This window comes from Panthera tigris, chromosome E3 (assembly GCF_018350195.1).
Source record: "Panthera tigris isolate Pti1 chromosome E3, P.tigris_Pti1_mat1.1, whole genome shotgun sequence".
Classification (NCBI taxonomy): Eukaryota; Metazoa; Chordata; class Mammalia; order Carnivora; family Felidae; genus Panthera; species Panthera tigris.
In genome coordinates, this window is record NC_056675.1 from 5791320 (window position 1) to 5813399 (window position 22080).

The 22080-nt window shown below is 50.4% G+C and overlaps 1 long non-coding RNA gene across 1 annotated transcript; it reads right to left on the reverse strand.

The window, feature by feature from the left end:
* Positions 1-9647: 9647 nt before the first annotated feature.
* On the reverse strand, positions 9648-17808 carry LOC122234703. The gene is made up of 4 exons (XR_006212615.1): positions 17339-17808; positions 17023-17104; positions 10538-10605; positions 9648-9859 (listed from the first exon to the last, which is right to left on the reverse strand). It is a non-coding gene; the product is annotated as an uncharacterized LOC122234703 (long non-coding RNA).
* Between the last annotated feature and the right edge of the window lie 4272 nt (positions 17809-22080).

Below are 22080 nucleotides of genomic sequence, written 5' to 3' on the forward strand. Positions count from 1 at the left end.
TGGCTCAGTCGGTTAAGCATCTGACTCTTGGTTCTGGCTTAGGTCATGATTTTACGGTTCAGGAGTTTGAGCACCTGCGTTGGCTCTGTGCTGACAGCTCAGAGCCTGGAGCCTGCTTCGGATTCTCTGTCTCCCTTTCTCTCTGCCCCTCCTCTACTTGTGCTCTGTATCTCTCTCAAAATTTTTTTTTACTTGTTATTTTTAAATGGGGGGTGGGTGGGGTGCAATGTTGGGCAGCACAGTCCTGGACACAAGCAAGCGAGGGCGGGTAGCCTACAGGCTCTGGGCCCCACTGCATGGCTGCCTGGGACCTAATAATGCTACTCGCTGCGGAGCCTGGCCGGCTCTGGGGGAAGGACGACTGGGCAGGGAGTTACTTTACTTTCCAAGACTCTGAGCAGAAAGGCTGCCTGTCAGAGGAGTCAGCCCTGGCTTCGTGCCTTGCAGTGTAGTCCTGGGAAGCGACCGGTGGGTATCTCTGTGGCTGAGGGCTAAGCAGTGTGGGCAGTTCTGGACACTTCTCTGTATTAGCACCACAAAGGGGCAGCTTGAAACAATAGGGATTTATTCTCCCAGGGTTCCAGAGGCCAGAAGTCCAACATCAAGCCATCAGCAGGGTCACATCCCCTACGAAGTCTCCAGGGGGAGAATCTCTTGCCTCTCCAGCTTCCAGAGGTTCCTGGCAGCTCCTGGCTGTCCCCCAGGCTTATAGACCTCACTCTAGTCTCCACCCGTCCTGTCCTGTGGCTCTCTAGGTCCCCTTCTGTCTCTTAGAGGAGATTCTCACTGGATTAGAGCCATTGTAATTCAGTATGGCCTCAGCTCCAGTCTCAATCATTCTTCTGCAAAGACCTGATTTCCAGATAAGGTTGAGCTCTGGAGGTCATGGATTTGGGGGACACCATTCAACTTCTTCTGCCCTCTAAATGTGCATCAACTGGCAGACAGACCAAGAGCCCAGAAGAGGCCACTGCCAGTGTTATCACAGAGGAGCTGGGGAGGACAGGGAGGCTAGCCCAACGGGAAGGGGAAATATTTATAAATTCCTGACCCCTGTCCCCAAGCAGAGCAGGCCCAGAGCCACTGCCCCCTTTACTGTGATATGTCACGCTCCTGGAGAGCCCTTGCTTTCCCATTGTCTGAAGTTCCTCGGGAAGAGGCCTCACCATTTATGTAAGGCCTAAAGAGACTATTTGAGCAGGGCCTAAATGGGTCCAACAGGGAGGGGATGACAGAATGTTCTCTTTAGCCTTCCCGGCCACAGCAGGGTTCTGAGCAGAGAGCAGGATGTTCATTCTGGGCTGGAGCAGAGGGCTGGATGAGGTCCACACCACCCTAGCGACGCCTCATACCTGCCACATCACCCCAAGCAGAGAAAATGCGTCCCACAGTTAAGCCAGGTGGGGGCGCTGGATTTCAAAGGGCAAAAGGCTTCTGTCTCCAGGCAACTTGTAATTCTTTTGTTCAAAGAATAAAAGCGAAGCTGGACTTCACGCTATAGTACAAAGCTGTAATCATCAAGACAGTATGGTACTGGCACAAGAACAGACACTCAGATCAATGGAACAGAATAGAGAACCAGAAATGGACCCACAAACATATGGCCAACTAATCTTTGACAGAGCAGGAAAGAATATCCAATGGAATAAAGACAGTCTCTTCAGCAAGTGGTGCTGGGAAAACTGGACAGTGACATGCAGAAGAATGAACCTGGACCACTTTCTTACACCACACACAAAAATAAACTCAAAATGGATGAAAGACCTCAATGTAAGAAGGAAGCCATCAAAATCCTTGAGGAGAAAGCAGGCAAAAACCTCTTTGATCTTGCCCGCAGCAACTTCTTACTCAACAGGTCTCCGGAGGCAAGGGAAACAAAAGCAAAAATGAACTATTGGGACTTCATCAAAATAAAAAGTTTCTGCACAATGAAGGAAACAATCAGTGAAACTAAAAGGCAACCAACGGAATGGGAGGAGACATTTGCAAATGACATATCAGATAAAGGGTTAGTATCCAAAATCTATAAAGAACTTCTCAAACTCAACACCCAAAAAACAAAGAATCCAATGAAGAAATGGGCAAAAGACATGAATAGACACTTCTCCAAAGAAGACATCCAGATGGCCAACCGACACATGAAAAAATGTTCCACATCACTCATCATCAGGGAAATACAAATCAAGACCACAATGAGATACCACCTCACACCTGTCAGAATGGCTAACATGAACAACTCAGGCAACAACAGACGTTGGTGAGGATGCGGAAAGAGAGAATCTCTTTTGCAAACTGGTGGAGCCGCTCTGGAAAACAATATGGAAGTTCCTCAAAAAACTAAAAATAGAACTACCCTACGACCCAGCGATTGCACTACTAGGCATTTATCCACAGGATACAGGTGTGCTGTTTCGAAGGGACACATGCGCCCCCATGTTTATAGCAGCACTATCGACAATAGCCAAGGTATGGAAAGGGCCCAAATGTCCATCGATGGATGAATGCATAAAGAAGATGTGGTCTATATACACAATGGAGTATTACTCGGCAATCAAAAAGAATGAAATCTTGCCATCTGCAACTACGTGGATGGAACTGGAGGGTATCATGCTAACTGAAATGAGTCAGAGAAAGACAAAAATCATATGACTTCACTCATATGAGGACTTTAAGAGACAAAACAGATGAACCTAAGGGAAGGGAAATAAAAATATAAAAATAGGGAGAGGGACAAAACAGAAGAGACTCATAAATATGGAGAACAAACTGAGAGTTACTGGAGGGGTTGTGGGAGGGGGGATGGGCTAAATGGGTAAGGGGCACTAAGGAATCTACTCCTGAGATCATTGTTGCGCTATATGCTAACTAACTTGGATGTGAATTAAAAAAATAAATTAAATAAAGCGTAGCTTAACAGAATAAAAGCAGAGCTTAACACCGGAGAGGGGAGTTAGGCACCAAAGAAACCAGAACAGGTTTCCTCTTTGCCTTTCCTCCCCGGAGAGTCTGGTGAGCACCGCGAACACGTACTGGGGCCAGAGCAGAGGGCCGGGTCCTGTTGCCCACATCCACGGGCCGGTAGAGGGGGGAGACCATCTCCCCAAGCAGAGAAGCAGGAGGCACGGTCCCGTCTTCCCTAGTCCAAGGCCTCTGCCGGTCTTTGGTTTCTTAGTGATGGCAGCCCTTGACGATCACAGTGGTCACTGGCCTGTCATGACCAGGGATGGAGGAGGGAGGACCAGGAGGATGCTGCCCTCACAGTGTCTCCTGGGAAGGCGGCAGTGAGAGCAGAATTTCCTACTTTGTGGGCCAAGCTGGGAGCGGAGGAAGGCGCTCAGTGGGGGCTGGGGGTGGACTTCCCTTGGAGACTACCAAGGTTCAGGGTCTGTCAGGACACGGTTGGGCCTGGGGCCTTTGGCACCACAAGGACTCAGCCCCGACAGCAGGTGGTGTTCAGGGTGACTCCTTTCCTGGCTGTGCCTCCACTAAGCACCGCAGAGGCCTCCTGGGGACCAGTGTGTCCCCAGGGGCAGCCATGTCTTCCCCGACCTTAGTCTGGGCTGCTGCCCCAGCTGGCCTGGCTTCCACCTGTCTGGGGTCTGGTTCTCCAGCCTGCCGGCGAGTCTGTGAGTTCCCCACTACCTTTTCCATCCATTCCCTTCTCTCATCAAATTAACCAGAGTTCATTTCTGTTGCTTGCAATTCAGAGGCTGGCTGACCCGGGAGGGAATGCGGCATGGTCAAAGTCAGATGTGGAAAGGGGTCCAGGGTGCAGGGCAGGGAGCCCCTCGGGAGAGGGCAGCCAGGGTTGGGCTGAGGCAGGAGCCCAGGGCCCAGGCCAACGTGGTGGGTGCCTCCGGTGAGGGAGGACAGCGACGGCCCAGCGCAGGGAGGGTGGCCGGCTCTCCCCAGGTCTGCCAGACACGGCTCAGGGAACGCAAGCCTGACATCAGCCCCCCACTCGCGATCCGATTCCAGGCGTGCTGGGGCTCCTGGTCCTCCCTTCCCTGACTACTCAACTGGCTGTGTGACCTTGGACATCATCTCCCCTCTTTGTGCCTCATTCCTCTTGCATCTCAGTGGGGTGGTTCTGGTTTTGGGGTTCCTAGGAGGCAATCTTCTTACCTTTGCTCTCTGCGACTGAGTTGGTCCAGCAGCGAGCAGCCTCTACACGCGTTCTGCCCGTGACCTGGAGGCAAGCTGGAGGCCGTGGATAAGAAGCCTCAGGGGGCACCTGGGCTGCTCAGTTGGTTAAGCTCCTGACTTCGGCTCGCGGTTCGTGGGTTCAAGCCCCGTGTCGGGCTCTGTCCTGATGGCTCGGAGCCCGGAGCCTGCTTCAGATTCTGTGTCTCCCTCTCTCTCTGCCCCTCCCCGCTTGTGCTCTGTCTCTCTCCCTCTCAAAAATAAGTAAACAGTAAAAAACCTAAAAATTAAAAAAAAAAGAAGTGTCAGAATTCAGGTGGGGCCCAGCCCAGCTGGGGAGTGGAGCGGGCTTTCCTCTCTGTCTCCTGGGTGCGCAGAAGGGCTGTCCTTAGGGGGACAGTGTGGCTGGCCCTGGAGTTGGGAGGGAGATGAGCTCAGGATTGCAGATCTCGAATAAGGGGGTAGATATGAGGAAAAGCAGGAGGATTTGAGGGTCATTGAGACGACTTCCCAGGGGGTCCCCAAGGTATAACAGGGCTGGATGGGGGCCCAACCCAGGCCCCAGGAACGCCCCCTGCCTGCAGGTATAAATAATGAACCTCCGCAGCTACTTACAAAACAGCATGTGGAGAATGCTTGTGGATTCTCTTTGATTTCTCCTTATCACCTGTGGAGGGTCTGCCTCGTGTGCCCACCTGCTGGGGAAGCGAAGGCTCCACGCTGGGGGTTTGGGGCTTGGCTGAGCAGATTGCCCCAGAGGCAGCCAAACCTCCAGGCTTCTGCTTGGTCCGTGTGTGCCCAGCCAGTCGGGGACCGCTGGGGGTTGCTGCTGGAGAGCCCCTTGCCCGCTGGCCACACGCGTGTTAACGTGTATTACAGACCATCCCAGTCAGGAAAAGAGAAACCACTCTCGGTATTGAAACAAAGTGAATTTGTTGGTAACCCAGGGCGTTGATGAGCAGAGAAGCCAAAAGGGTAACTCAGAGATTAGCAACCCGGAAGCTGCAACCCATCCCCGGGATTGGTAAAACCGACAGAGGATGTGGTTTTATCGAAGCCCAGGATCTGGGGCCGTTTGGCGGCAGGTGGAGCCATGGCAGTGGCTGGTTGCCAGGAGCAGGGATCATGGAGGGAAGGATTGTGTGGAGGGTGCTAGAGCCATGGAGGAGGAGGATCCCTGCTGGAGACCCCGCCCGGGCAGGGGGCAGATCTTGGCTTCTTCCTCTATCCCACCCACCTTACCTTTTTAAACAAAATACAATAAGGGGCACCTGGGTGGCTCAGTCTGTTAAGCATCCGACTCTTGGTTTCAACTTGGGTCATGATTTCACGGTTCGTGAGTTCGAGCCCACATCGGGCTCTGAGCTGATGGTGTGGAGCCTGCTTGGGATTCTCTCTCTCTGTCCTGCCCCTGCTGTCTCTCACTCTCTCTCTCTCTCAAAATAAATAAACTTTAAGTTTTAAAAAAGTTTTTAATGTTTATTTATTTTTGAGAGAGAGAGAGAAACAGAGCATGAGTGGGGGGAGGGGCAGAGAGAGAGGGAGAATCTGAAGCAGGCTCCAGGCTCTGAGCTGTCAGCTCAGAGCCCGATGTAAGGTTTGAACCCACCAACTGTGAGATCATGACCTGAGCCGAAGCTGGACGCTCAACCGACTGAGCCACCCAGGCGCCACTAAATAGATAAACTTTAAAAAATATTTTAAAAATAAAAAAATTATAATGAAATGCACATAACAAAATTTACCATTTTTACCACGTTTAAGGGTACGGATTAGTGGTGTCAAATGCGTTCACACCACCATCCATCTCTGGAACTTTGTCACCTTCCCAAACTGAAACTCTGTCCCCTCTGGCTCTCCTGTCCCCCCAAACTCCTCCACCCACCCTCGGCTCCCACCTTCTACTTTCTGTCTCTATAGATTTGACTACTTTAGATAACATATAAATGTGATCATACAGTGTCTCCTTGGGACTGGCTTATCACTTACCATAACATCCTCAAGGTTCATCTGTGTTGTAACAGGTGCCAGAATGTCCCTCCTATTTTTAAGAGAGACAGTGAGTGTGTAAGTGGGGGAGGTGCAGAGAGAGAAGGAGACACAGAATCTGAAGCAGACTTCAGGCTCTGGGCTGTCAGCACAGAGCCCAACGCAGGTCTTGAACCCACAGACTGTGAGATCATGACCTGAGCCCAAGTTGGATGCCTAACTGACTGAGCCACCCAGGCACCCCCAGAATTTCCTTCCTTTAATGGCTGAATAATATCCTACTGTATGGATATACCACGTTTTGTTTATCCATTCCCCTGTTGATGGACCCTTGGGTTGCTTCCACATTCTGGCTCCTGTGAATAATACTTCTATGAACATGGGTGGACAAATAGCTCTTTGAAACCTTGCTGTATTTTTTTTATACATATATACCCAGAACTGGCATCACTCAATCATCTATGGTAATCCCGGTTTTTATTTTTTGAGGAGCCGCCATATTGTTTTCATCATGGCTGCACTAACTCACATTCCTGCCTTCAGTGCACAGGGTTCTACTTTCCCCATGTCTTTGCCAACACTTGTTCTTTTCTGTTGTCTGTTGTCGCTGTTGCTTTGAATAGTAGCCATCCTAATGGGTGTGAGGTGGTATCTCATTATGATTCTGACTTTTATTTCCCTAAAGATTAATGATGTTGAGCATCATTGTATCACCTTTCAGTCTTGCACTAAACCATTGACTAAACCTCCCATTGACTCCCGTTGACTAAACCTACCTAGAAACCAGAGGGCAAGGGAGCCTGGGAAATGTAGTTTTCTGCCATAGAGAGTGTACAGAGAAAGGCTTAGGATGGGTGGCTGGTGTGTGTGTGTGTGTGTGTGTGTGTGTGTGTGTGTGTATGTGTGTGTGTGTGTGATTGTAAAAACAGCACATATCAGTGGCATAAAGGACTTCAGAATCTCCTGTGCCCGTCAGTGTCCTGAGGAGGAAACTGAACTCCAGCAAAGATAAGGGGCCTGCCAAGACTTCACAGAGAGGAAGTGACAGAGCTGGGGTTTGAACCTAGCATGTTTGACTCCTAAACCAGTGCTCTTCCCACTCTGTGATTTCTGTTGCCCATGCGGTGCTGGCAAGAATGGGGATCATGCATTTTCACACCTCAGTGGTTTTGCTTACGCTGGTCCCACTGCTTGGAACGTTGTTTGTTCCCTCCTTTCCCACCTGGAAAACTCAAGCTTACTCTCAGCAGCTCAGCTCAAATGCCAAGTGCTGTAACCTGAGCCCAGGGGAGAACAAACCTGAAAGGAGGAATAATTGCTTCAGTCTGTGTAAATAGCAGACCAGCCACAGGGTCCCGTCTTCATTCCATGTTGGGTCCTCAGTGTTTTTCTCTTCCCTGCACACTGTCCCTGTACTTCTGATGACTCTGAGTTTCCTCTAGGAATCTCTTCCTTCATTTTGTGTAGATTCGGGAATGGACACCTCTCTTCCCCAAGCTCATCATTCAATCCATCTTTCTGGTCACAGGGACTCTCATTGAACCCTTGGACAAGAGGCCTTCCTTCCTTCCTTCCTTCCTTCCTTCCTACTTCTTTCCCTCCACTGGGGTGGCAAAGCTGTAAAGTTACGACATGGGACAGGCCTGCTTGAGAATGAAGCCAACAGAGGGGAAGACAGGGTCATGGGCTGCAGCATTAGAGGGTCTTGACAACATTGTTTCTATGCCTGGATACAGCTGTGCCTGAAGGCAACCTCACCTATGGGTACTAATAAGTTCCCTCTTTTTGTGAGGCCAATTTGTGTTGAGATTTAAATCACTTACCGCTGGAAGCCATGATGGATATATGTGTGTTGGGTCAATGCCCTGGCTTTCACACACATTCTTGATTTAGTGTTCCTTGGCCGGCAGCTCTGTGGGTCTTGTCCCCAGGACAAGTGGTCCCTTTGAATACCCTATAGCACAGAGACAAGCAGATCAGAAGTTGGTGGGGTACCGTCTGGGGAGTTTTACATCAGGAGGGCGTGCTTTTCCTATCCCCAGGCTTGGTGACTCCCCCGAGGACTATAGGGAGGCGGTGGGTGGTGGGGCTGGGGCTGAACCAGGATGTCGGGCCCTTTGGCCACTTTGCCCAAAGCGAGGCCTTTGGTGAGAGCTATAGGGAGGTTTCCTTGTTAGGCAGGATGACAAAGATATCCGTGTTTCTGAAATGGCCACAGAGCCAAAAGAGCTGAACTTTTGAGGGGGTGGAGTGCTGGGCTCTTTGGTCTCAGTGGTCCTGCACTTGCTGAGACAGGCCTCTCTCTTCCCCAAGCGTCCAGGAGGGCCACTACCAGGCACGTGGTGCTTTGTGCTTCAAGGACAAAGCCGGAATGAAACTCTAGCAGCCCAGTGCCTCGTCAGCTTCGTGCCATTCCCCATCCTCCCTGGGCACTTTGCACATTCAAAAGCTATTTTAGAAGTAGCAGCACATCTGATTCTCTTTAATGCACTTCCAGGCAGCACAGATGTGCATCAATGAGAGAATGTTCCCTGAACCAAAGTGCTTCTGTGGGCCTCATGATCCTCTCCCTTGGCACTCACTCCCAGGCCAAGAGCCTCCTATGAATCATGCATTAGCTTCTGTGATTGCTGTTCAGAGTGGTGGCAACTCTTGCAAAGGGTGAGGGAGCCATTTTACACTGTGGAAGGCAAGGGGTCTGGGGCCCCAGCTGGGAGTGGGGGGAGGGGGCGGAAGGAAGCAGACTCTGTAAGGGGGAGGTGGATGTCTGCTCTTAGAGGCGAAGCTTGCAGCGTCCAGGGCCCTACCACCAGTTCACATGGTGATGGGGCCCTGGCTACTGCTCCTCCCCCTCACGTCTGTATGTGACAGACTTTATCCTGAATGAAGGGAGGATCTGGCACCCGAAGAACTCCCATATGGAGCCCAGCTTATGCGGGGGTGGGATGGGGAGGGAACCCGCAGACACACAATGAAGTGCAGGGTGGGGAGAACTCTCCACAGGTGAGGAGATGACAAACAACGCCTCAGGAGATGACTAATGAGAGAAGCAGAGCCATACAGCAACTCCCAGATCAAAATAATTATACAAAGCTCGTTAAAACACACAAAGACATAAATTAAGCACTGCAGTCGCCTGTCCCTAAAAATGTGTCAGTCAGACAGACAGATGACTGAGGGAAGATGTCTGATGTTTCTGTCGTTTGCAAAAAATACATTATTTTGAATTTGAGGGGGAGGCACAAAAATTCGTGATTTAACGTTTAAAGCAATTTTCAAAGTTTTATTTTTTTCTTTTAAGCTTAAAAATGTCCCTGGAAAAGAACACGAAGACGTGTGCTATTAAGAGATGAAAGTCTCTCCCTTTAATGAAATGAAGCAAAAACATGGCTGCAACCAGCCAAGTAGGTATTTCCAACATGGTGGTCTCCTTGGAGAGGGCCCAGTGGTTAATGAGTATTCTTCACTGTGGGGGCAGAACTCACATCCAGTGTTCCTTTACACACTGAAGGCTCTACGCTGAAAACTTCTAGGTTCTTTCTCTGGCTCATCATTTCAACCCGCTTCCTGGGCAGTGTTTCTGTGACTCTGGAAGGAAAGGAGCCTCTCGTCTTCGAAGGGGTACTCCCTCACTCCCAGCACCATCCTGGAATGAGGACTCAAGGCAGACTAGCAGGAGTGGGTCCAGAGTTTGAGAGAGCAGAGCTCTGATTATTTGAGGGATTCCCTTTGAGAAAAAGAATACATAAGTGCAATATGCACTTAGGTATGGAAGTGAATATTTATTTAGAATAAGAAAGGAAATCAGCACAGAGTACTGGATCCCTGGGAATTCAGGTCACTTTCTTCTGCTATCTCTTTAGGCAAATTACTAGCCACATTTGCTGATTTCCTGGCTTTTCTCTCCACTTAGAATGTTCTAGGACTCCCACGATCTTCCAGCTCTCATAGGGGCCCAAGCAAACAAGAGGTCCTGATGCTGGGGCTTCCTGCCTGAAAATCTGTCCCTGGCAATGGGGCTGCCCAGAGAAGTTACATCTCTGCTCTGGCTGGGATTTGCCTCTGGCAGCATCCAGGGTCTGTGAATAAGGCTGGAGGCTTTGGAAACATCCAGAACTCTGGGATTTGGGGACACATGCCTGGAGGTAGCCTGGCATCGTTTTACAATTTCAGTCGATGGAAATCTGGCCAATTGAATCCTACTCTGTTTGGAAATAGATCAGGTAGAAAGAAGGGGAGTGGCAGGCCAGGGCCTGGGGACAGTTGTGGGCAGGCTGTCCAGCTGGGGTCAGGCAGGAGTCATCTTGGTGGAGGCATCAAGGCCAGCTCGAGATGGCCAATCCCTGCCATGGGAGAGGGAACCTCAGGCTGTGCAGGCCCAGAGCCCCCACTCAGGTTTACTCACTCTCCTTGTTCTGATTCCAGGCTAATCGGGCAAATTTTAGGGCATCAGTCATTCTCCGGGAGGCCTGCCTGTTGGACAAGAAAGGGTAGTTAGTCTGCCAGAAAGCCTGTCCACCCAAAGTGGCCCCCAGTGGTCACCTGGCTCTCGTTGGAGGTCTTCTGAGGGAGAGAGGCTACTGGCCTGTCAACCTGCACACCCAGTGGCTGTGTCTCACAGGGCCAACCACTAAATTGGCATTGAGGTTTTTATTTATCAGATTCTTTGAACTTGGTTGGTGCCAGTTCACCCCCAAGACAGATGGATCCATTTCACTGTGCCCAGAAAATCAACGTCTGGTGTGGTGCCAGCTCGATAAATTCACTCAAATGAATGAAAATTAGATTTCTGAGCGGGCTGGGAAGGCTGAACCCAGATACTGGCAGATTCCCAGGAAAAATGGTTGCCTTGTGAGGGCCAATAGGGGGGAGCAGTAGGCCTGTCCTGGGTCCTTTCAGGTGTCAGAGATAGGGTCTTTAAAGAGGTACACACAGGGGTGCCTGGGTGGCTCAGGTCATGGTCTCACAGTTTGTGAGTTTGAACCCCGTGTTGGGCTCTGTGCTGTGAGTGCGGAGCCTGCTTCGGATCCTCTGTACCCACCTCTCTCTGTCCCTCCCTCTCTCTCCCTCCCCCCTCTCTCAAAAATAGATAAACATTAAAAAAAAAAAAAAAAGAGGTATACGGAATGAGGCAGACAACCAGCTGGGAATGTTGCCTTCAGGGACGTGGAGCTGAGGGTTCTATTAAAGCCCAGCAGAGCTCTCCGCCCAGTGTGCTCCCGGGCCTGTCTTCCTTCCAGACCCTTCTGTGCCCCCCCACTGGCACCATGCTGGCCTGGGAAGGCCCCCTTTGCCCCAGCTGTGCCTCTCTTCACACCATCTCCGGAGTCAACCACTGACACATGTTTAAAGAACACACACAGGCTTTCAAACTCTCTACTGTTGGGAAGTCAACCACCCCCAGCCTTGTGGGAAGAAGCCACTAGGGCCACAGCTGATTACAATTCCATTCACACTTTGTGAGTCAAGATCATGCAGATGTCAACACTGTTCCAAAGAGCCCATGACTGGTGCGCCAGCCCAGTGCAGCACCTCCACAGGAAGCCACCGCTACGGATCCGTGCAAGCTTCAAATGACACACACTCGCCCTTGGCTAAAACTCCCCAAGCGCATTCTAGGAGATTGTAGAGTCGTGGGAAGCAAGTGACACAGCAGGGAAACGGAGATGTGGAGAGGGTCGTTTAACTGTGTCCCATGTCATATGGGCTCAAACAACGTACACTGGAATTGAAAGATCAATGAGGATGAGGCCATTAGGGTAGCCCTCCCCCACATACCTGGCGTCCCTATGAGAAAAGGAGATTAAGGGGCGCCTGCGTGGCTCCGTCAGTTAAGCGTCCAACTCTTGGTTTCCGCTCAGGTTCATGAGATCCAGCCCTGTGTCAGGCTCCACGCTGACAGCATGGAGCCTGCTTGGGATTCTCTCTCTCCCTCTCTCTCTGCTGCTTCCCCTGCTTTCTCTCTCTCTCAAAAAAAGATTAACATTAAAAAAAGATTTAAAGAAGAGGAGATTAAGACACAGACACACACACAGGGACAACCATGTGAGGAGATGTCCATGGAGACAAGCCAAGGAGGGGGGCCCCAGGACCCACCAACCCAGCAGACACCCTGATCTTGGACTTCTAGCTTCCAGACTGCGAAAGAATACATGCCTGCAGTTTCTGCCGCCCGGCGTGTGGTGCTCCCTTACGGAGGCCCTGCACGGCCTGATACATGTCTCACCCGTGCTGGCCCCTGGGAGTCCTGTTGACCAGGATGCCGCACACTCCCGGAGCGGCCCTCTTCCTGCCATTCCCTTGCCTTTGAACTCCATCCCTTGCTTACGTGTCCGTGGCAGCTTCCTCGTCTCTGCAGCCAGAGTGGGTTTCCTCAAGCCCACGCTGACCACCTTCTGCGCTGGCTAGAAGGCCTGCATGCCTCCCCATGGACGCGAGACAAACCCTAACCTCCTGAACGTGGCTCCCTGATCCCCCTTGTCCTGAGCCTCATGTGCACCACTCCTGCTCCCTGCTTGGCTACAAACTTTCTGCAGTCCTCCACACCGTGCCCTTTCATTCAGACCTCTGTGACTTGGTCGCTGGAACTGCTGTACCAAAGCACCACGGACTAGGTGGTTAAACGACATGGGTTTATCATCTCAGGGCTTCTGGGGGACAGGAGTCCAAGATCTACGTGTGGGCAGGTTGGTTCATTCTGAGGCTGTGAGAGCGAATCTGTCCCAGACCTCTTTCCTTGGCTTGTAGGTAGCTGTCTTCCCTGTGTCCCTCGACGCGGCCTCTTCTACATGAGCATCACTGTGACCACATTTTCCCAAAATTAGGACACAGCACACATTGAATTAGGACCCCCTACTAGATGACCTCATCTTAACTAATTACATCGGCAACGAACCGATTTCCAAATACGGTCACATTGTGAGGTGCTGGGGTGTGGGACTTCAACATATGACATTTTGGGGTCACAATTTAACCCACCGCACTTGGATATGCTATTCCCCCCATCTGACATGTTCTTCCCCTTGATTCTTTCTCTGGATGAGCCACAGTCATCCCGGAGGGTAATCGCTGCCAGGCATCCCCCAACTGCCCTGGGGCGGCCCCAGCTGCCCTGCCAGCCTGCCACCCTGCCCCAACCTTGCCACATCTTCCCTCTACATCCCGCGCAAGCCCCGCCCCCTTCTAGTGGGCCCCGGCCCCGCCCTGTGCACCCCGCCCCCATCCTACTTGCCGGGTCCTTTCCGGAGTGCCTCGCCCCATCCTTGCGCCCCGCCCTATCCGAGGCCTGCCCCACCTCTCCTATTCCACCTGGCTGTCGGCTCCCGTGCAGGAGTCTGGGGTCCCTGCACCTTCACCGCCCCCTCAAGCACTTCAGGTCCCCTTCTGCCTTGTCCTTGAATTCGGGTCGTCATCTTTCTTCTCCCTCAGCACTTGCTTGTTTCCAGAATTAATGAGACTACATTTACTTTTCATAACTTTTGGGGGATTCGGGCCATCCCTTTAGGAGGCAGGAGATGCTGGGGGGCGGGGAGGCCGGTGATTCCTGAGTCGGTGGATGATTTCTTCAGCTCTGGGCTAAGCCGGCTCCCGGGAGCAGCGCTTCTGCAGGGACACAGTGGCAAACATTGGCTGTTTATATGCATGCCGCCGGGCCTGGGGCTCCCTGCCGCAAAGCAGGAATGATAATGACAGTAACAGCGCACCTCTGGGTAATTTACAAAGCGTGTTCACCGCCACCATCTGATTTGATCCTTATTAAAAAACAAAAAGCAAAAAAACCCAATGCTGGCATATTTTCTATCCCCATATTAAAGACTGAGAAATTGAGGCCCAGGAAGGCAAGCTGAACCAGGTCTGCCTCCTTGGAACAAGGAGATGAGACAGGAAAGGGGGAGGCGACAAGGGGTTAACACGCTGGACTGGAACCTCAGAAAGTAGGGGGGACACAGAGGGAGGGGTGGCTGAGACCAGCACAGCCAACTGGTCCTTAGCCATCTAGCCCAAGCTCAGCACCTTGGCTGCACCCCAGACCCCAGGTAGACCCCAGACCACTGGCTGAACTGACCAGGGCCCCAGGTTTCCTTTCCTTGAAAAGCTACATTCAATGCCCTATCAGAGGCATCAGCTGACCAGGCCCAGAGAGTGGTTGTCTCAAGGAAACCGTAAACTACATGAAGGATGCCTTTCTCATATTTGGTTGACATGCTTTATGTATGATCACTCTTATGACAACAGAAGGTATATAAAAAGGCTCAGTTACAGTTTCTTGGAAATAATAAAATAACTTGGAGGGACTCGTATGCCAAGGAGTCTGAAGATGAATGCCTGGCTATAAAAGAAGACTCGTGTCGTATTTCATAAAGCTGTGGTTCAGCTGCCTGGCAGGTGAGGAACGAAAAATGGGATTGTTTTGAGAACGTTTTACGATGCATCCAGAAGGGTCCAGTTCATTGTGTGATCAACAATCAGACTTGAACGAAGGGAATGAACATTGCTATTCCCCCCTTTCAAATATCCTTTTGGGAGACAGCAATTTCAGGACTAAGTATAAAATCTAATAATTATCAGCTACCACTGTAGAGGGAGGAAATCCATGTTCAATCTCTATAGTATGTGTTACTGGAGAAGAGGAAGTCATTAGCTCTGTATTACAAATGGAGGAACTATTTGTTTGTGACAGGCACAAATGGAGTCACAATAAACAAGAGACAGATTGGGATTGAACCTAAGGACTGGCCTGCTTCCAAGTCTGTGCCCTAGGGGAACATCATTATATAGTCATTTAAAACCTAACCTGTTCTCTCCAAATTGTACTTTAAAAACATGTAATCAGAAAGCCCCTTTAAGAAAATCTGGAAATAAAAGCTGTTAGAAGAATAAAATCGGGGCGCCTGGGTGGCTCAGTCGGTTAAGCATCCGACTCTTGATATTGGCTCAGGTCATGATTCCATGGTTGTGAGATCAAGCCCCACGTCGGGCTCTGAGCTGACAGTGCGGGGATTGTCTCTCTCTCCCTCTCTCTCTGCCCCTCCCCTGCTGACACAACACTCCCTCTCTCTCTAAATAAATAAACTTAAAAAAAAAATAAAACCAAATTTAAAAAAGCCACTCATTAGAACACACTAGGATATATTCCTTAAAATGATTAGCTCACGTTAGTTTTCTCTGCACTTGCTAATTAAAAAAATTTTTTTTTAGCATTTGACAAGAGAGATCTGAAATTATTCATTTAATTTATTATGGTAAATCTCAGTGTTTAATATATTTTCAACACCTTTCTAAAGTGAGATCTCACTTTGGTGTCTTCACCTCTCCTTTTTATTTTCTGTCTAAAATTAGAAGTTGGGTTAAAAGAGGTAGAAATGCAGAGCCAGATGTGGACGTGGGGGTCTCCTCAGAATATTTTATTCCAGTTCCTTGAGTTAATGTTTTCCAATTTTATTGAGATATAATTGAAGTATGCGAAGCTGTACATATTGAAAGTGTACAATTTTTTAAAGATTTTTTAAAGTTTATTTTGAGAGAGGGAGAGAGAGACAATCCCAAGCAGGTTCCGCACCAGCACTGCAGAGCCTGATGCAGGAGGGCTTGAACTCACGAACCACGGGATCATGACTTGAGCCGAAACCAAGAGTCAGACCCTTAACCTACTGAGCCACCCAGGTGCCCCACATTATGTATGTATGTGTTATATACATATACATATACATATACATATACATATACATATACATATATATATATATTATACACACAGAGACAGAACCTACACTCAAGATAAAGACTTCATTGCTTCCCACAGTTTTCTCTGGCCCTTTGAAATTCATCCCTCCCCTCCCACCCCCAGGGGACCATTGATGGGTCTTTCAATTCATTTGCATTTTGTAGAATTTTATATAAATGAAGTCATATTGTATGTAGCCTTCTTTTACCTGGCTCCCTTCATTCAGTAGAATGAGCTGCGAGGGACTCACATTGTTATTGATCAGCAGGCTGCCGAGTAGCATCCCATTGTGTGGACACACTACATTTTATGTATATGCTCCCCCACTGATGGACATTTCCATTGTTTCTACTTTTTGGCTACTGCAAATGAAGCTGCTGTGGACATAGGTATGAGTCTCTGTGTGGAGACGTGTGTTTCTCTTGGGTAGACACCCAGGAAAGAATGGGCCACATGGCAGATGTATAAATTCTTGAACTTTTGGACTGTTCTCCAAGGTGGGCGTACCCTTGTACGTTCCCATCAGCAGCGAGTAAGACTTTCCATTGGTCCACATCCCTGCCAGTTTCTGAGCTGATTTTTTTAAATGTCTATTTATTTATTTTTAAGAGAGAGAGAGAGAGAGAGAGAGAGAGAGAGAGAGAGAGAAAGGGAGAGTGACTGGGGTAGGGGCAGAGAGAGAGAGGGAGAGAGAATCCCAAGCAGGCTCCTTGTTGTCAGCACAGAGCCCGACATGGGGCTTGACCTCACGAACTGTGAGATCATGGCCTGAGCCAACATCAAGAGTCGGCAGCTTAACCAACTGAGTCATCCAGGCGCCCCCCCCCCCTCCCCGAGTTCATTTTAATGTGTAGTTTTGGCTTGTGTCGGTCGGGGAATCAACTCTTGGCTTATTTAATGACTGTCTACTTCTAGGGCTCACCAGTGTTACCTCTTAAACATCTCTCCTCACTTGCTGCCACCACATGGTCAGCTCTGTCCTCCCAACTGAGGACACTGTCTCTCCTTGGAGCCAGGCTCTGTGCACCAACCAGCGGGGGTCTTTTCAAGACGCAGATCTGGTGGTGACTGTGCCTTGTTTGAGACCACATCACAGCTTCCCAGGGATGGGAACACATCTCTCTCAGAATACAACATGATCCTGCCAGATCTGCCTCCCGCCTCACCTCACTCCCTCATTCCCAGTGTCCAGTCTTCCTTCTGTTCTTTTAGTGGTTGGATTCAGCCAGAAAATGCTTTGTTTGGTTCCTGCATGATGTACCACATGGTTTTATTATTTTTTAAACACTGGAATGAACTGTCAACATTAAACACATAACAAATCTGTGAAAACATTAACAGGCTGGCATTCCCCGCTGTGGCCGCGTGAGCACGAGCCAGGGACTGCCCCTTTAAGCCAGGGCAGGTGGCCTGCCACACACCACCACCCCCCCGCCCCCCCACCCCACCCCTGCTTTCTTGCACCTGTTCATTTCCACTCACCTTTGCTAAATTCACATTTGTTCCTCCTTGAGATTTCATCTGAAAGGGGGGATCTCTGCATCTCCCACCCTTGGCACCCTAGCACAGGGACCTCACCCAGGCAGGGTGGGTCTTCCTACTATGAGTGAGCCACGGGGCCATGCCCTCTGTCCTTTGGCACTTGTCCTTGTGAAACTGTTCTGCCAGGGCTCCAGATCCAGCCATGAGAACACAAAGCCATTTCAGTTTCCTGGGAGACAGGGGTAGAGGATTCACAAAAAGGAGGAAAGCTAATATCAGTTTTGATGCACAAAATAGGATTTTTAAGTATGCAGCCAGATTAGGAAGCCAGGTTTGGTCAAGAGAGGTAAAGGTTCTTGAAATTACTTTAGTTCCCCCTTTAGTAGCTCAAGAAGCACTGAATCGGAGGGGATCTGTCTCTTTGAGCCCAGGGGCTCGTGCGGTAAGAGGGACATGGAGACAGGGACACAGAGCCTGTATCATAAACACCTCTCCCCAGGCAGGGGGTGCCCATGGGTGAGGCATTACATAGGGGCCTCTGTTACACCTCCTTTTTAGGAGTCTGGGTGGGGGCGGGGGCAGGTGGCCTCCCAGCCTGCCTTCCCCACCTGGTAGGAAGAGGGAAGCCCTGAGTCCACTTCCTCCAAGTGCCCTTGTTTCCATGTGAGGTGGGCAGGACCGGAAGTACCCACATTCCTGGGAGAGCGAGGAGGTGAGTGGGCTTCTGGCTTGATTTGGGGTTGGGACCTTTGGGCAGAGACTTGCGGGCTCCATATCAAAGGGCTGTAGGGCTAACCTCCTGGGCCCTGGTGGGGGATGGGGCATAGCACCCCTCCCAGAGGCAAGAAAGGTCAGAGCCATCTTTGGATCTGACCAAGTCCCAGGAGCACAGACTCCAACAGCCTTCACTCGGCCATAGACCTTAACCAGACGCAGGTCTGCACTGGGGGCCGGACCAACTTTGTGGGTATGTGGCTTGTGCAGTTCATGGGCCTGTACCCAGAAGGGCCTGCACTTGGCTTAATGTGCCCTGTCACCATCTTGAAATTCTTTTTTTTTTTTTTAAGTTTATTCATTTTTGAGAGAGAGACAGAGAGACAGAGAGCAGGGGAAGGGCAGAGACAGGGAGACACAGAATCCGAAGCAGGCTCCAGGCTCTGAGCTGTCAGCACAGAGCCTGATGCAGGGCTGGAACACACAAACTGCGAGATCATGACCTGAGCCAAAGTCACTTAACTGACTGAGCCACCCAGGCACCCCAAAATTCTTAACAATTTTTGCACAAAGCACCGCACATTTTCCTTGGGCACGGAGTCCTGCCGGTTGTATATAGCCAGTTCTTCTCAGGAGGCACCAGCCACATGTTCATCCAAGCACAAGGGCCCCTTTGCCCTAGTGTCATGAGGTCACAAAACCAACCACATCCACATGGGCTGGAACACCATCTCAAGGGGGCTGGGGGGACTCTTGGGGACCTGAGGGCAGAGAAACCCTGAAGGGAACAAAAAGACCACTAGATTATGAAAGGGCACACTGTATTTACTGGATGGCACTAAATTTTGTTTTCTTCTCTCCCCTCCCCTTCCTCCAGCTACAAATGGGGTGTAGGCCTGGGGGGAAGATTGAATTATTTTATAGATATCATCTGTAGAGGAATAAAGAGACCACATTATGCACATCTGCACGCAGTGTGAATCTGTGTGATCTTGCCACAAATGGATGAGGTGTCTCTCTTTCTCATCCAGTTAGCAAGACTGAGAAGAAAGCAATGATAGCCTGATCTTAGAGGAATAAAAGTAGCAGTGCTTAAAAGAAAGGAAGAAAGAAAGAAGGAAAGAAAGAAAGAAAGAAAGAAAGAAAGAAAGAAAGAAAGAAATTGAAAAGAAGATGTAACGTTGCCTCTGGACTTGCGTGCCTCTGACCTGGGTGCTCTCTGGGGTGGGAAAAGTGTGCCGAACAGCTGGTTGCCTAGTAACGACTGACATCCCCCCACAGTGAGTTGGAAGAGGGGATGACGGTGAGGGAGGTTTTGTTCTGTTTTAGGGACAGAGCATCTGATCAGGAAAGGAAGCCCCACACAACTTCCTGTGGGTAGGGGAGTCCCGGACCCAAGAACAGAGAATGTTCCAGCCGGTGCAGGAAGGAAGGACGCACCATTAGTCGCAACGGCTCCATTTGCCGGAACGCCTTCTTATCCTAAGTCTCAGAGAGTGTGCAGAAGACAAAGCTATTCATGAGAGGGAGGAACAGACTTTCCCTGAGAAGAGGAGCAGAAACCAAGGGTTAGCAAAGAAGAGATGAATCCTAGGAGAATCAGTCTAGGAGAGAGGGCGCCCCATTAGTCCCAGACTTATTTCTTTACGTCTTGCTCCCTATTCCCTTTCCTCAAGCAATGGACAGAGGGATTTTAACGACAAAGAGCAGTTTTCATAGAAAAAGTTAGAGGCTCCAAGGGGCCACTGCGGGGCTCCTCTGGTCCTCCCCTTGCCTCTGCATGGAACCCTCTCATAACGATCCCAGACAGAAAGCCGTGCTGCTTTAAGGTTCTTCAGAGATGCTGCTGCTGTCATCTCCCTTGAAGCTCATTCTAGTGCCTGCAAAGTACCCTTCGTGTCGTACCCAAACGGCTGCGGTTGTAACATTTCCTCTTGTTTGAGGCTCACAAGAGAGAGGGTAAAACCAGACCCCGGCTGGGGTGGACCACCCTATGCTGGGGTGGGGGAGGGGGCGGCGGTGTGAAGCTTGCGTGAACCAGAGAAGGGACAGTAATATTCCCAGCCACCCGGAGACGGTGGGAGGGACCCTGCTCCTTCCTGCTGAGAGTGCAGGCATCGGACGGCCCTGAGTCATCTTCCTCCAGAGACCCAGCGAGATGAGACACCCTACAGAGCCCAGCCTATCACACAGACCCCTGTGGCGTGGAGGAAGCCTGCCCGCTTTCTCCTAGACTCTAGTCTGGACTGCCAAGGTCTGAAGCTCTTTTTAGCAATGTGCCTTACCTTCCCCGAGCCTCCGTCTTACCGTCTGGAGAGTGGGGTATGAGGATACTGACCTCACACAGTCGTCATCAACACGAAATGGGATCGTGGACAGCACACTTAACATCATGCCTGGCACCTGTCAAGAACTTGGACAGCGTTAACTGCGATTATTTTCTGGGAGAGATGACATATGCCACGTGAACAGACAAGCCCCCCACCCCCACCCCGCCGTGGATCTGTTTCTCCAGTTGGTCACCACTACATACATGGGGATATTTAATTAAAAAAATTTTTTTAACATTTATTTATTATATAAATATGTAATATTCTCTGTCTGAGAGACAGAGACAGAGCATGAGTCGGGGAGGGACAGAGAGAGAGGGAGACACAGAATCTGAAGCGGGCTCCGGGCTATCAGCACAGAGCCGGATGCGGGGCTCGAACTCACAAACCTCAAGATCACGACTTGAGCCGAAGTTGGACACCCAACTGACGGAGCCACCCAGGCGCCCCGAGAGCTATTTAATTTTAACTTAAAGTTCAATAAGATTAAAAATGCATATATCAACTGCATGGGCCACATTTCAAGCACTCAGCGGCCACCCATGGCCGGTGGCTACCTATTGGACAGTGCAGACAGAGAATATCTCTCTCACTGCAGAATGTGTTACCAGACGGCATGGCCTTAGACCAGTGAGTGCAGGCAGGTCCCTAAAAGGAACAGAAGGAGGGCAGGTCACTTTTGAGGGAGGGAAGGTTGGGGTCCACAGCAGGGGTCCCCCTGGGCAGTGAGTAGGAGGCAACGCGTGGGCGGGAACTGGGTGCATGAGCCAGTGGGGCCACGGCAGCAGCGACTGCAGGGGCGCCTGGGTGGCTCAGTGTTGAGCTTATGACTTCGGCTCAGATCATGATCTCAAGGTTCGTGAGTTCCAGCCGTGCATCCGGCTCGCTGCCATCAGCGCAGAGCCATCTTCAGATCTTCTGTTCCCCCATCTCTCTGTCCCTCCCCCTGCTCCCAATCATGCTCTCTCTCAAAAAAAAAAAGAAAAAAAAAATGGAGTGACCGCAGAGGGTCTGAGGACTCACCTCCCCTCCCCTCGAGCTGAGCTGGCAGCCTGAGGGAATCCATGATATTGGTTCCAGTCTCCACCCTACTCAGGCATTCCATGGATGTGGCAGTCAGGGGGTCTCTGATGAGCCAGGGGACATCTCTGATGCCTCCCCGGAGGGACCGCAGTGGTGGCACCTTGAACTTCCTCTGTGGCGCAGTGAGAGCAGGCAGTTTCATCTTGTCCTTATGTGTGTCCTTCCTAAGTGTTAAGTGATCGGTGATACATCGAAGCCCTGATTGTTTCTGAAGGGCTCTTTTACGAGATCGCCAATAAAGTTCTAAATGATCATGCCTGTTTGGGGAAAGATAATGCCAGAGTGGGGCCGGGAGTTTGTCAGAAGAAATTCCAGCCGGTGAGCGTTTAGGGAGCGAGATGAAGTCAGCGCTTGGAGACCATGAATTCGATGGCTGAATATGTCACCGTAATAATGAAGAATAATAAATGACTGAGAAGCTGCTGTAACTCACAGGGCAGGAGTGGAGACTGGCAAGGGAAATTTATGCCCTTGTAGTGCTGGGGTAAGAGAACATGTCAGACGTGCCTCGGTCTTTGGAATAGAAACCTTCTAGAAGAATGCTCCTCTGAAAAAAAGCCTCTTGTCAAAAGAATGCCTGCCTCTGTTTCTGTGAGAGGAGGGGCTCTGGCTGTA